This window comes from Schistocerca serialis, chromosome 3 (assembly GCF_023864345.2).
Source record: "Schistocerca serialis cubense isolate TAMUIC-IGC-003099 chromosome 3, iqSchSeri2.2, whole genome shotgun sequence".
In the NCBI taxonomy this organism is placed as follows: domain Eukaryota; kingdom Metazoa; phylum Arthropoda; class Insecta; order Orthoptera; family Acrididae; genus Schistocerca; species Schistocerca serialis.
Window position 1 is genome coordinate 780315234 of NC_064640.1, and position 15386 is coordinate 780330619.

Sequence of the window (15386 nt, forward strand, 5' to 3'; positions counted from 1 at the left end):
AAGGCGGTTGCGAGTTTCATGTTGTCGAGAGGAATTCTGGAGCGTTAAATAAAGTGGCACAGATGGCTGATTTCCCATTTATCAGTTTTGCGTAGGACCTTTCCCGGCAATTATTGGTAACCAATGAGTGTGTGTTGAGGTCCTGACAGTTCTTCCCCCAGCTAGATCATTAACATATACGAAAGGTGCAGAGGAGTAGTGCTTCTCACAAGGAGAGTACCCGACGACCGGAGTTTTGCAGTTTTTTATATCTATTGGTGCGTGAAGTTCCGAACTCAAATACCAATCAGACAACGCAGTCAATGCAACTCTAAAAATTCTAGAGAAAATCGACTTTGAAGACTTGCGAGAAACAAGAACTACTAAAGTTGAGATGCTTCTTCCTGATGGGCAGTGTGGTTCACTTGGTAGCGTCAGAGACTACTAAATGTGTAAGCAATGGATCACTGGTTAGAATTTCAGTTCGAATATCAATATCACTTAAACATAAAATTCATCAAATATATACTACTCATTATTTTTATGAAAAATACACATTTTCCTTTTTCTAATTAAATACTGAATGCACTGCAAATACAAATTCTTAATCATCAGTATTTTATAAACGACTTTTAAAAAAGTGGCTTCAATTTTTTTTTAAATTAGAAATTTATTAACAATCTTTTATTAAATATCGATGAATAAAAATTGACATGAGCAATGAAAATTGGAATTTTGTGTGTGATATGTAATTAGAAACAAAAGGACGTGCAATTTTCATTTTAAAAAATGAGTAGATACGGTTTGATCAGCATATGTTTCATGAATTTTATATTTAAATGATGTAGGTACTCAAACTAAAAAATGAAAAAAAGACCATCGCGAGATTCGTATCAGAGAGCTCGTGATTACCCGAATACGCTTCTCCAACGCTGCAGAGCGAATAACGTGGCTCGGGGCAAACTCACCTTAATTTTAAGTGAATTAAAATTTCTTGAAGAACTTCAAATTCTGTTTTCTCGAGAATTTTTTAAAGTTGCTTCGAGCAGCTTTGGGATTTTGATATTTGAGTTCTGAACTTCACATGCTATAAACACAAAAAAATGTTAAAACCCGATTGGCGGGTGGTCTCGTTGTTAGACAGATGTCGCTGTGTCCAAGAGCGCCATATTTATTGGCGGTAGCGCTCGATACGTCGCGCGTTAGCACGCACACTTGGTAAGCAGCCTTAGATTTATTTATTGAAGTATGTGCTGTTTTTTCAGTCAAGGATTTAGGCGCGTTTTCTTGTAAAAGTTGGAGTTAGTCACTCAAAATAATGTAAACAGCGATAGGTGTTTGTACACTGGATTGTTTATGCCATTGTTTTATTTTTTTTAACACAGTTACTTCGCACATTAATAGTGCAAGGATAATAATAATTCCATGTTATTCATATTTCTGTAACGCAGCCACTGAGAAAGTAATAACTGAAAGTTGGACAAACCGTTTTATCGTTTCCTCTGTCACAAGCTTCAACTTATCATTAGTTACGCTGTCGCAGACTGTAGTAGCTCCAATTTTCAAGCAGTCTACAGCAAACCGCACCTCATCAGGAAGAAAATGTGGTACTTAGGAAAGAGATCAGGTAGTATCAGCCTCTGTTCCTTTTACGACTCAAGCAGTTGAAGTAGGTTCTGACAAAAGACAAAATTTCGTTCTTACTAGTAATAAAATCATTATGTCTACTATTGCGATTAACTGATTTTATCCAATTGAAGGTTCATTTCTAAGGCAGCCAGAAAGCATTTCTTGTTCCCTAAGTAATACGTGTAGCAAACAAGAAATATATTACTTGACGTACAGACGTAACTGCATACGTATCCGAAGTAGCTAACATGTGTTACTAGTACGGTGACCTTTGACCCCGAGGGAGCTAGTTCGAATTCTCGGAGGTGCAAGAAGTTTCCGCTGGCAGTAATTGTCCAACGAAATGAGAAGAGTTTCTGGGGTACAGTTAGTCACCAGACAAAGCTCTTATACCATGAATTAAATTTCGGACCTCTCTGCAGAATCTCATGGAGTAAAACCATAGCACACTGTTGGTATGCTAAACTATGCTGCCACACGATGGACGTTAAGATAGGTAGATAACCTGCAGGCAACGGGTTTCATCTGCAACGATTATTTCAGTTACTTACACTACTGGCCATTAAAATTGCTACACCACGAAGATGACGTGCTACAGACGCGAAATTTAACCGACAGGAAGAAGATGCTGTGATATGCAAATGATTAGCCTTTCAGAGCATTCACACAAGGTTGGCGCCGGTGACGACACCTACAACGTGCTGGCATGAGGAAAGTTTCTAACCGATTTCTCATACAGTAACAGCAGTTGACCGGCGTTGCCTGGTGAAACGTTGTTGTTATGCCTCGTGTAAGGAGGAGAAATAAGTACCACCACGTTTCCGTCTTTGATAAAGGTCGGATTGCAGCCTGTCGCGATTGCGGTTTATCGTATCGCGACATTGCTGCTCTCGTTGGTCGAGATCCAATTACTGTTAGCAGAATATGGAATCGGTGGGTTCAGGAGGGTAATACGGAACGCCGTGCTGGATCCCAACGGCCTCGTATCACTAGCAGCCGTGATGACAGGCATCTTATTCGCATGGCTGTAACGGATCGTGCAGCCACGTCTCAATCCCTGAGTCAACAGGTGGGGACGTTTACAAGACAACATCCATCTGCACGAACAGTTCGACGACGTTTGCAGCAGCATGGACTATTAGCTAGGAGGCCATGGCTGCGGTTACCCTAGACGCTGCATCACAGACAGGAGCGCCTGCGATGGTGTACTCAACGACGAACCTGGGTGTACAAATGGCAAAACATTATTTTTTCGGATGAATCCAGGTTCTGTTTACAGCATCATGATGGTCGCATCCGAGTATGGCGACATCGCGGTGAACGCACATTGGAAGCGTGTATTCCTCTTCGCCATACTGGCGTATCACCCGGCGTGATGGTACGGGGTGCCATTGGTTACACGTCTCGGTCACCTCTTGTTCGCATTGACAGGACTTTGAACAGTGGACGTTACATTTCAAATGTGTTACGACCCGTGGCTCTACCCTTCATTCGATCCTTGTGAAACCCTACATTTTAGCAGGATAATGCACGACCGCATGTTGCAGGGTCTGTACGGGCCTTTCTGGATATAGAAAATGGTCGAATGCTGCCCTGGCCAGCAGATTCTCCAGATCTCTCACCAATTGAAAACGCCTGGTCAATGGTGGCCGAGCAACTGGCTCATCACAATACGCCAGTCACTACTCTTCAGGAACTGTGTCATCGTGTTGAAGCTGCATGGGCATCTGTACCTGTACACGCCATCCAAGCTCTGTTTTACTCAATTCCCAGGCGTATCAAGGCCGTTATTACGGCCAGAGGTGGTTGTTCTGGCTACTGATTTCTCAGGATCTATGCACCCAAATTGCGTGGAAATGTCATCACATGTCAGTTCTATTATAATATATCTGTCCAATGAATACCCGTTTATCATCTGCATTTCTTCTTGGTGTACCAATTTTAATGGCCAGTAGTGTAATTAATGGGCAAAACACAAATATCACATCGTACGTGTGCTTGTCTGAGTTCTCCACTCGACTCAAGGGCACACATGACACACTATGCTGCAGAAAAGTAGACGACCCCTATTTTAGTACTCCAGATGCATAGAGGAAACACATAAACGAAGGTCACAATATTCGTGTTGAAACTAATGATTGCATAATGCGCATAGAGGTGATAAAGACGCGAGAAAATATACTATTTACAATAAGGCAACCTACACTGCGTAGCCAAAAGTATCGGAAGGATTATCCCATATGAAGGTAAATTTCGCCTGACATTGTCGGCTGAGATATCCCACAGGGTGAATTGAGCCGCCCGTTGGAAAGACGGCTCTTCCTCCGTGCACATTGGCCCCTATACTTGAGGCTTGTCTCGTATGTTGATTTGTGCAATGTAGGTGAGTGTGATGAATGTATGTATACTGTATTGTTATGTTTAGTAATGTATGATGACGATGAGGGAAACCCTGTGCCGGTACATAGCCTATTCATCTCGAATAGCACCAAGAGGGCAGTTGAGATCAGTGTCCCCATCCGATGGACGGGTCACCGTCAACAGTCTCACTTCATAAGACACTGCGGAGTAGGGTTTGAAATTTAATCCAGGACACTGGCGCTAGATTGATGATAAGAACTTTAGTTCATCACCTCCTCTCCCCTTGCTGGCCAATACGGGCGGTGAAAATCTGACTAAACACCAGGATTCGAACATGATTATCTCCGAGTTAAGCGTCACCACAGCGGCATTCTTGAGCGACCTCGGCTACGGAGGCGGGTCGTGGCATGTCGTGTATGACATCCGAATGTTGCGGACAGATATAGCTTATGGCGCTAGTGTAGCCGCGATATGTGAGCGGACTGTTACAGACAAGTGTGAAGTGAACATGGCGGCACATCGAGAGTGAATCGATTGTGATCGTCATATCATATACGAGATTATTCAAGATCTGCGTTTCCGAGGTTAACATTGTCTACCGTGAGTCTTCAACACGATGATTCGCCCTCACGTATATCGGGGCACAATACGACCAGAAGTGTTCCAGAAATAAACATCACTTCGCCCCACAGAGGCATAGGGGGCGGGGGAATCTACAGCCTATTGTTACTCTGAGCGTCGCCGATATGAATGTGGATGGTCAAGAACACATCTTGTCGTGGATGTGAGTAGAAATGCATAAGATGAACATGTAGGAAAGCAACCTAATGTCAGCCAGGGCACTGGGTAGCACTGGGTAGCAGGAGAGGTTGCGTTTTTGTGGCAAGGGACGCTGGAGCTACGTGACCAGCTACGAGAGAATGTTCTGGAAGGACGACAGGACACGGGAGACGTGCGTGATCGCGGAGGATTGCATCAGACGAGCCTATATAAGCAGGGCCGCTGGTATTGCTAAGGGGTTCCTTCGACAGTTGCCTCAGACGCCGTACCTGAGTTACTCTGCCCTCGGGACGGGACTTAGTTTCTCGTGGCACTTAGCTGCACAGGGTATATGACGGATTGCACGACTTACATTCAATGTGTTGGTGCCTCTTAGGGCTCGACAGTGGTCTTATCCTACCTCATGTTTCGTCCTAGTTATTTCATCAGAAGTGTATGTGCCTTATCCTACCGAGTTTCCTTATCTGCAAAGAATTTCCAGTTGGTTTCAAGCACCAGGACCTCGAGTTGGACGATCCACCTCATTACTGCAATTAGCGTCTAGCTCCCATCCTGATCCGCTCGCAGGAAACTGCAGACGCGACAGACGATCCAACTTCTTGGTTCCAGGTGTGGGGTTGGCACAAATCGGGCATCCCTTCTAACAGTTGCTGGCTTTTTGTGGAAGCCTTAGACTTACTGTTCTTCCACACAGTACCAGGATTAGCCAGGCCACGGATTTGAGGAATAGGTGTAGGACGACTTTAACTTCTGACAGTACTCAGCCCAAAGTCAGGAAAAGACTGACGGTTTTGAGCAATCAAACTGAGATGAGGTACGTACTGAGGCGAAGAAAGAAGAAGACAACTTTGACGGGCTGGGAAGGTCCGTCACGGCGCGGGTTCGACACGCGGGAGCCGCCGGAGTGCCCGTGCTGTTCTAGGCGCTACAGTCTGGAACCGCGAGACCGCTACGGTCGCAGGTTCGAATCCCGCGTCAGGCATGGATGTGTGTGATGTCCTTAGGTTAGTTAGGTTTAAGAAGTTTTATGTTCTAGGGAACTGATGACCTCAGAAGTTGAGTCCCATAGTGTTCAGAGCCATTTGAACCGACACGCGTGAAGCAGTCGACGGCGAGAAGAAAGAAGAGGACGATTCTGACGGGCTGGGAAGGTCCGTCATGGCTCTGTCTCAAACGCTGGAAGCGGTCGACCGCGAGGCGTAAACAGTACGCAGCTCCAGACAGGGAGGTGGCGTTATCAGTCTTCGGGAGGGCCGCAGAGGCCCGTCAGCTGCTGGAAACAGGTAACGAGGAGCGTGGCTGCCGACCGAGGCAGGCAGCAAAGGAGGCGTGGCTGCGAGCCGACGCGAGCAACGAGAAGCGGCGCGCGAATCAGCGCAGAGTACAAAGACACTTAATAAGGTAAGACAGATCTTGTTGGTACAAAATTCCGCAGTCAGGGCAGGCAGAATCAACCAATAATAATATTGTGCAATCATTGCCAATCAGGCAACACATTAGTTTGAGTGATGCATTAAAGTTGCTGCCTCAGCCTTTTGACGGTAATAATTTTCAGCTGAACGAGTTTCTAGACAACTATGATAGTGCGTTTGAGTTAGTGGTCCCTGAACATCACGGCGTGTTACTCAAGTTTGTCAAGGCGCGCATAGGGGGTGCGGCTAGAAGTAAGTTATTAGTTAGAGACTTGACAACCACTTGGTCCGATGTACATGCTATGCTTGTTGAAAATTCTTTGCGTGTAAATGACTCTGAGCACTATGGGACTTAACTTCTGAGGTCATCTATACCCTAGAACGTAGAACTACTTAAACCTAACTAACGTAAGGACATCACACACATCCATGCCCGAGGCAGGATGCGAACCTGCGACCGTAGCGTCTTTGCGTGTAAACTGCTTGCAACTCGTCAGGGAAGATGTGAAAGCATTGCACAGTGGGGTTTACGCATTGATGTGTTACAACATCATTTTAGAGAAGCCATCTGAGGTATGATGACAGAAGCTCAACTGGCTGGGAATATTGCGCTAGTGTTGAAATTAGGAGGAGCAGTGTTCATACAGGGACTCTATGGCGACAGAATCAAAACATTAGTGAAACTCTCTGAAGCCGTTGACATTGCTGCTACGGAGGAAAGCACGATAGCGTTGGCTAAGGAGAAGCCGACCGTGAGACATATGACTAAAAGTCCATCTTGTTACAAATTTGGAAAACCAGGGAACATGGCGAAAGGCTGTCGTGCAAACAGACGTGTACGAGTTTTCGAAAAAGACTCGGATAGAAAGAGACTGGAAGAGAAAGAAAATACAGACAGGCTAGCGAACTTGGAACAGGAAAGGGCGGACAGGCTAGCGGAGATATATAGAGAATTTAAGTGGCACTGTAGAGAAATAGCGTGTTTGACACCGGTTAAGTGTACTCAGTGTAATTTGTCAGGGCACAAAGCACCTTGTACAGATTCAAGTGATGTAATATGTTTTAAATGCACCCAGCCGCGAGGGATTAGCCGAGCGGTCTAGGCGCTGCAGTCATGGTCTGTGCGGCTGGTTCCGGTGGAGGTTCGAGTTCTCCCTCGGGCATGGGTGTGTGTGTTTGTCCTTAGGATAATTTAGGTTACGTAGTGTGTAAGCTTAGGGACTGATGACCTTAGCAGTTAAGTCCTATAATATTTCACACACACACACACACAAATGCACCCAGAGAGGCCATTACGCAAGACAGTGGATCGAATGCCCATGGTAGGCGAAATGAAAGAATAAGAGGCTGGTAAACTAGGAGGAGGGGCTATGAGGCAGTCGCATTGCGCCACATCCAGTAAGGTGTTTACGGTAGGCTGCACAAATAGAAACGATTTTATAGAGTTAGGGTGCACCAAAGGAAAAAGAAATCCAATGAAGTTTTTAATAGATAGTGGGACACAAATAAGTTTAGTAAAAAAGGGAAATTTATGGAAAACTGGGAAATGTAATCCAACAGACGGTATTAGGATAAGGGGGATCACTAATACCGTAGCAAAGACTGAAGGTTCAATAGAGTTGGAATTGCAGATTGCAAGGGATCTGCTTGTAAAACATACAGTTCATGTTACAGGGACAGATGTAGATCTCCCGTTTGGAGGTCTGCTAGGGAGAGATGTCCTAAGAAGACAGAATTCCGTGATTGATTATGGAGTAAAATGTGTATGGATTCGTGGAAGGCGAATTCAGTTAAGAATGGCACGGGAACGTCAGTCTACAGGGAGGAAATCCCGTAGAAACAGTTATAATGGTAGAGCGGTAGGAGCCGCGGAAAAGAGATATACTTGTCCAGTTGCGGTCGGGCCACAAAACCGAGAAAAGTCAGATCGAACACGGTTGGAGCCAATTCCATGGCGGCGGTAGCCGTGAGAGATAGCTGTCGTAGTGAGAAGGCAATTGGAGTCGCCAAACAAAAGTGTAAACGTTCGTTTGCGGTCGGAACTGTGAATCGAAGTAAGCATGTAGCGAACGCGGTTGGGGCCGGTTCGAAGGCGGTAGAATCTGCGATTTGGAGAGTCAACAGTTCAGATACGGTTGGAGCCGCGAGAGAAGAGAAAGATGGGTCGAACACGGGGGGTACCGGTTCGATGGCAGCAGGAAGTGCGAAACAGTGCGAAAATACGGTTACGGTTGGTGCTGTGGCACAGTCAGTGTGGATGGGAAACCGCAAGAGTGAAACAAAAGGGGCAAAGAATAGTAATGAGCCCTAGAGAAGAAAGAATTCTTACAATCTAAGTCAATGCAAGGAATGAATCAGAGGTGATTATTCTTAACGAGGAAATAAATCCAGGAGTTTATGTACCAGAAGCGCTGGTACAAGTGTACTATACACAACGGATTAGAGAATATCTATGAAGTGTCCGGTATTAATAACAGAGAAAGTGCCAGCTTAGGAGGTGTATAATGTACAGCAAGTGAAGAAATAAAAGACTGAAATGAAGTCACGGCCTAGTAAGTTAAAGGAAAACCTGAGGGTTGAACATTTAAATGGTGAAGAAAGGAATGCCACTTTAGAAATATGCATGGCATATAGTGATATCTTCCACTTGCCAGGAGTTAAATTAACGTATACGGGCATTACAAAATATGAAATTAATTTAATACCGGAAGCAGAAGGCCGAATAATATGTTCAAGGCCCTACAGAATAACGCAGGGCAAAAAGAGGTCTTGCAAGAGGAAATTGATAAAATGTTGCAAGATGTAACTGGGTTTTCTCTTTTGATGCTAGTCAATTGTCAGGATGAGCATTACCCCAAAGGGCATTTGATTCTAAAGCATTATGTCAGGGTGGAAAACACTAAATAAATTACTTTTTCTCTCTTAACCACATGTGGGCAGGGTGGGTTCTTCCTTGGCTCGGGTATGAGGCAGAATGAAACAGCATTTTTACATAAGATAACTTTTATTGAAAGATTTGTACAATGGTTTCCTTACTGGATTGTTCTGGCTGGGAGAGCGGCAGCTGTGTGGTTTGCGAAGCCTTCTGCTTCGTGAACGACGGCGTCTGATTACGACTGGCGGTGTACATCTCGTGTCGGTGTTTCGCCCAGTTGACTGGAGACGCGCATCGCGAGATGGCCCGTTTAATTATTGAGAACGAAGTCGTGAATCGGATGGTGATACCTTGGATGTGGCGTCCCAGTGTGTCTCTTCTCTATGCGACCGCGTGCGTCGGCCAGCGGAGCGGCGCATCGGGGGAAGGCCAGTGTCCTGGACTCGAACAACGGACTCCATCTTGCCAGTCTTCGGCTGTCAGATCTTCATCACCAGCTCACAGGTGACTGCTGATGTGAGGCCATCTCCTTCCCGTCCTCACGAGTCACCCGGGTACGTAAAAATCAGTCTTCAAGCCGGCCGGTGTGGCCGTGCGGTTCTAGTCGCTTCAGTCTGGAACCGCGTGACCGCTAAGGTCGCAGGTTCGAATCCTGCTTCGGGCATGGATGTGTGTGATGACCTTAGCTTAGTTAGGTTTAAGTAGTTCTAAGTTCTAGGGGACTCATGACCTCAGATGTTAAGTCCCATAGTGATCAGAGCAATTTGAACCATTTGAAGAACTTATGAAAGAATAAAAAAATATTGCACACGGGAAGGCATCAAAGCCGATATAGAGCAGTATATTCGCAAATGCGAAAGCTTCCAAAGGAATAAAATTACACAGAACATAACTAAAATGCCCATGGAAATTACGACTACCCCTAAGCATGTATTTGAAAAGTGTGACATTGATACTGTTGGTCCAATAACCCCCACAGACAAAGGCAAAAAATACATCCTTACTTTTCAATATATACTAACAAAATTTCTAGTCGTGAAACCTATTGAGAAACAAGACTCCGAAACGGTAGCAAGAGTGCTAGTAGAAAAGATCATTTTGAAGTTCGGCATACCATCCATATTACTAAGTGATATGGGCAGCAACTTCGTTAGTGAAACAATGCGAAGAGTATGCAAATTGTTGGGCATAGATAAAATTCAAACCACTTGCTACCATCCGCAGACTAATGGAGCGCTAGGAAGAACACATAGAACTTTAACTGAAACGCTCTGACGTTACATAGATCGAGCACAAACTGACTGGGATACATGCATCCCATATGCGGTCCTTGTATTCTACACAACACCGCATAGTGCAGCTGGGTACACACCTCACGAGTTGTTTTTCTGGAGATTGTGTAATGTGCCGGGAGTACTACAAAAGAACCCAGCAGAAGTAACATAATTATGACGACTACGTGCTCGAACTAAAAGAGCGAATGCAAGCTATGCACCAGTGTGCGCAAAGCTATAATGCCCAAATTAAATTAAAGAACAAGGAATATTAGGTGTTTTCTTTGATTTAACGAAGGCTTTTGACTGTGTTGACCACAAAATATTACTGCAGAAGTTGGAACATTATGGAGTAAGGGGAGTAGCTTACAATTGGTTCGCCTCTTACTTTAAGAACAGAAAGCAGAACGTAATTCTCCGCAATATTGAGAGTGGTGATGATGTTCAGTCCCAATGGGGCACTGTTAAATGGGGCGTTCCCCAAGGATCGATGCTGGGGCCACTGCTGTTTCTTATTTATATAAATGATATGCCTTCTAGTATTACAGGTGATTCAAAAATATTTCAGTTTGCTGATGACACCAGCTTGGTAGTGAAGGATCTTGTGTGTAATATTGAAACATTAACAAATAATGTAGTTCATGATATAAGTTCGTGGCTTGTGGAAAATAATTTGATGCTAAATCACAGTAAGACTCAGTTTTTACAGTTTCGAACTCACAATTCAACCAGAACTGATATTTTAATCAGACAGAATGGGCATGTTATAAGCGAGACGGAACAGTTCAAGTTCCTAGGCGTACGGATAGATAGTAAGCTGTTGTGGAAAGCACATGTTCAGGATCTTGTTCAGAAACTAAATGCCGCTTTATTTACCATTAGAACAGTATCTGAAATAAGTGACATTTCAACACGAAAAGCAGTCTACTTCGCATATTTTCATACGCTTATGTCATATAGTATTATTTTTTGGGGTAATTCTTCTGATTCAAAAAGGGTATTTTTGCCTCAAAAACGGGCTGTTCGAGCTATGTGTGGTGTAAGTTCGAAAACCTCTTGTCGACCCCTATTCAATAGTCTGGGAATTTTGACATTGCCCTCACAGTATATATTTCCTTTAATGTCGTTTGTTGTTAGCAACATTAGCTTATTCCCAAGAGTTACCAGCTTTCACTCAGTTAATACTAGGCAGAAATCAAATCTGCATGTGGAATGCACTTCCTTGACTCTTGTGCAGAAAGGAGTGCAGTATTCTGCTGCATCCATTTTCAATAAGCTACCACAAGAACTCAAAAATCTTAGCAGTAGCCCAAACGCTTTTAAGTCTAAACTGAAGAGTTTCCTCATGGCTCACTCCTTCTATTCTGTCGAGGAGCTCCTGGAAGAGCTAAAAAATTAAGCAAATTCCAATGTTACATTCTTGATTTTCTTTATTTAAACTAACGACGTGTCGCCTGAATATGTTTCTTATATTTCATTTTATCTGTTTCTACAATCGTGTTATAAGTTCATGTATTGACTCGTTCCATGACCATGGAGACTTCTCCTTAATGTGGTCCCACGGAAAAATAAATAAATAAAATAAAATAAAAATATAATATTATGACAAAATCCACCATCCGAAAGAGTTCCAATTCGGAGATAGAGTCCTCCTGTATGATGAAAGTGTTAGAAGAGGAAGGTCATGGAAATTAGATAGTCACTGGCGAGGTCCATACATAGCAAAAGAAACTAAAGGACCAAATGTGGTCATACAGATAAGAAAGAACAAGTACCTGACGGTACACGCCAATCGCATGAAAGAATTTTTCTAATTACTGAATGGCGATGACACAGCTGATAATTGGAATGGGCATATTAGCTTTTTGGATTACTTCAGTCCAAACAGTGGCACTTCACCTTACAAAATTCCAATCATCCCCAGGACTGTATTATAACAAGGGGAAGGTCAGTCTATATAGTGTGACATGTAGAATTGTAAGTTATTTTAACTTGCTAGAGTTACAAAAGAAATTTGAAAACACCGAAGTATTAGCTACCAGAGCTGAGACATTCTGTCAGAATAGACTCGCTTTACTTAATATGAGTGCTTCAGAATGTTCCAGTGTGAAACATTCATTAGAATGGCACATCGGAAAAATAGAAAAATCTCAAAGTCTAAACGGACAGTTAGCTCGCCATGAAGTGAGAATACGAAAACGGGGCATACTAAACATTGTTGGAAAAATAAGTAAAGTTTTATTTTGAACTGTAGACGCATCATATTTCAAGTAAAAAATTGATGTGTTAGAGGGATAACAAAAACAGCTGTTAAGATTAAGCCGAGAACAAGTCACAATAGTAAAGGCCACGTTAACGAGTTTTAATCAAACTGTCGGCTCAATAGCCAGAAATGAACAGGTAATTACTCAAGGAATGAAAAGGCTCAGTCAGATCATTATACAGCTCCAAAATAGCACTGATAAGCGGCTACAGAGAGCAGTTATTTTGATAACCATTAATGAGCAGCTGATTCAGCCGTTGTCTATTTTCAATGAGCTAGAACGGGAATATGATTTGTTAATCACAGCAATTGTAAACGCTCAGAAAGGTATTTTAGAACCGCATTTGATTAATCCTGTGCAAGTAGTTAGGTATTTGGAATTAATAAAAGATTATATAAAAGACAAAAGATTCCCAATAGCACTTACAGGGCACAATGGTTATCAGTTACTTAAGGTAAATGACATTGATGTTTTTATAGCTGGTAACATATTAAGTTATGTATTAAACATTCTCCTGGTAGACAGCAGTATGTTTGACGTCTATAAAATATGGCCCCTACCAGTTGAAGTAGACGCCAAGAAACAGTTGTTTACATATATATCTCCAGACAAAGAGGTACTATTAATAGATGATGCGAAAAGACAATACGTGAAGTTAAACTATGAGCAATTGTTATGTAAAAAAAAGTAGACCAAACTCACAGAATATGTAAGCAAACACTTGTTCTTTTGTCTCCTTTGATCATGAGATGTGTGAGGCTAGAATGCTACAACCAGTCACCAAGATACCGAAAGACTGTAATCAAAGGTATATAGTATTAAATGAAAGCGTATGGACGAAAATCAGAGGTAACGAATGGTTATTTGTAGCACCTAAAGATGAAGGTCGTGATAATGAGCCCAGGGATGTAGTTGTTCATGGTACAGGCAAGTTGGAAAATGTAAAGGTTATGGTGCTCAAATGTTAATACAATCTGAGCACATAATTAGAACAAATGTAACGAATTATGATATTGTTCCAAATCTGAATATGGAGATAGATTGTTGCATTGTTAAAGAAGAAAAGCAAAATATAACAGAGCGTACCTTAAATTTGCCAGTCGAACATGTTGTAAGACAGATCACTTAAATGCAGCTGGACGTAAGTTAGATGAATTGGAGAATGAAATTTTATATCGGCAAAGGACCGCCTTTAGCGGATTTTCACTAAGTAGTTTGTCCATCTGGAGTTATATGGACTCAAGTGTTGTAATTGTAATAATCCTTTTATGTATTTGCAGACACTGTAAATGTTGTAGAGACTGCTACAAATTTATGTTGAAGAGTATGAGAGATGATTATTGTGAAAAGCTCTGTATAAGAAATAAAGGCAACTGCCTTGCCGCAGTGGATACACCGGTTCCCGTGAGATCACCGAAGTTAAGCGCTGTCGGGCGTGGTCGGCACCTGGATGGGTGACCATCTAGGCCGCCATGCGCTGTTGCCATTTTTCGGGGTGCACTCAGCCTCGTGATGCCAACTGAGTAGCTACTCGACTGAATAGTAGCGGCTACGGTCAAGAATACCATCACAACGACCGGGAGAGCGGTGTGCTGACCCCACGCCTCTCCTGTCCGCATCCTCCTTGAGGATGACACGGCGGTCGGATGGTCCCGATGGGCCACTTGTGGCCTGTAGACGGAGTGGTTCTGTGTAAGAAATAAAATTATAAATCAGTATCCAAGTAGAGCAATGGTTAGGTACCAACCTGCTCGTAGGGAAGTTGGAGAAAATGAGGAAATTATTTTAGAAGACAGGACTATCAGATATGAGGCAAGAGATAGCGGCAATGTGAGTTATGAAAGAAGGATAGTACGAACAAGATATTAGGAAGAGATCTAAAGACGATCACCAGTAATTTTAATGTCAAGATCAGACAAGAGGTAAAAGAATAAGATTGTATTAAAGTAATAATGGAGATGGTATTATGTGTGTGCCTCAAGATGTAATTATTCGTGTGCCCTTGAATAGAGAGAAATTATGATGTGCCCATGATTGTACAGAAAGTAGAAATTTCTAGTCTATTAAGACTAGATAAAGTGTATGTCCTTGTAATAGTAATGTTCAAGTGTTCCTTGAAAAGCAAAAAAAAAAATTGTGCCTATGAATTATATACAAAGAGGGTGAATAATTGTGATGTGGAGGATGAATAACTATGTGTAAACTTGAAGATGATTTTTAAACGCTATTGAAAAGAAAGGAATTATTGTATTAATGAATTTGTATATTCATAATAGGAATCTTGTAAAATACCATTGAAAGGTAAAAGTATCAGGTGCCTTTTGCTAAACAAATGGTTTTAAAAGACATGAATGCACTTTAAAGAAAACGAAGTAAATGTATAAAGAAAATGTAAATTTACAATTTAATAAAAAGTCGAATGCTAGAGGCATAAGCTAACACATTGATAGCAAAAGTTTACACTCTCTGAGGACAGACACTACAAAATTTTCCCTCGGGGAGGGAGGTGTCGCGAATGGGTCGCGGATGTGAGTAGAAATGCATAAGATTGCATAAGATGAACATGTAGGAAAGCAACCTAACGTCAGCCAGGGCACTGGGTAGCAGGAGAGGTTGCGTTTTTGTGGCAAGGGACGCTGAAGCTACGTGACCAGCTACGAGAGAATGTTCTGGAAGGACGACAGGACACGGGAGACGTGCGTGATCGCGGAGGATTGCATCAGACGAGCCTATATAAGCAGGGCCGCTGGTATTGCTAAGGAATTCCTTCGACAGTTGCCTCAGACGCTGGACCTGAGTTACTCTGCGAGTT

The 15386-nt window shown here is 42.9% G+C and overlaps 1 pseudogene; it reads left to right on the forward strand.

The window, feature by feature from the left end:
* Positions 1 to 13942: 13942 nt before the first annotated feature.
* LOC126471984 (5S ribosomal RNA) lies at positions 13943 to 14060 on the forward strand (annotated as a pseudogene).
* Positions 14061 to 15386: the final 1326 nt, after the last annotated feature.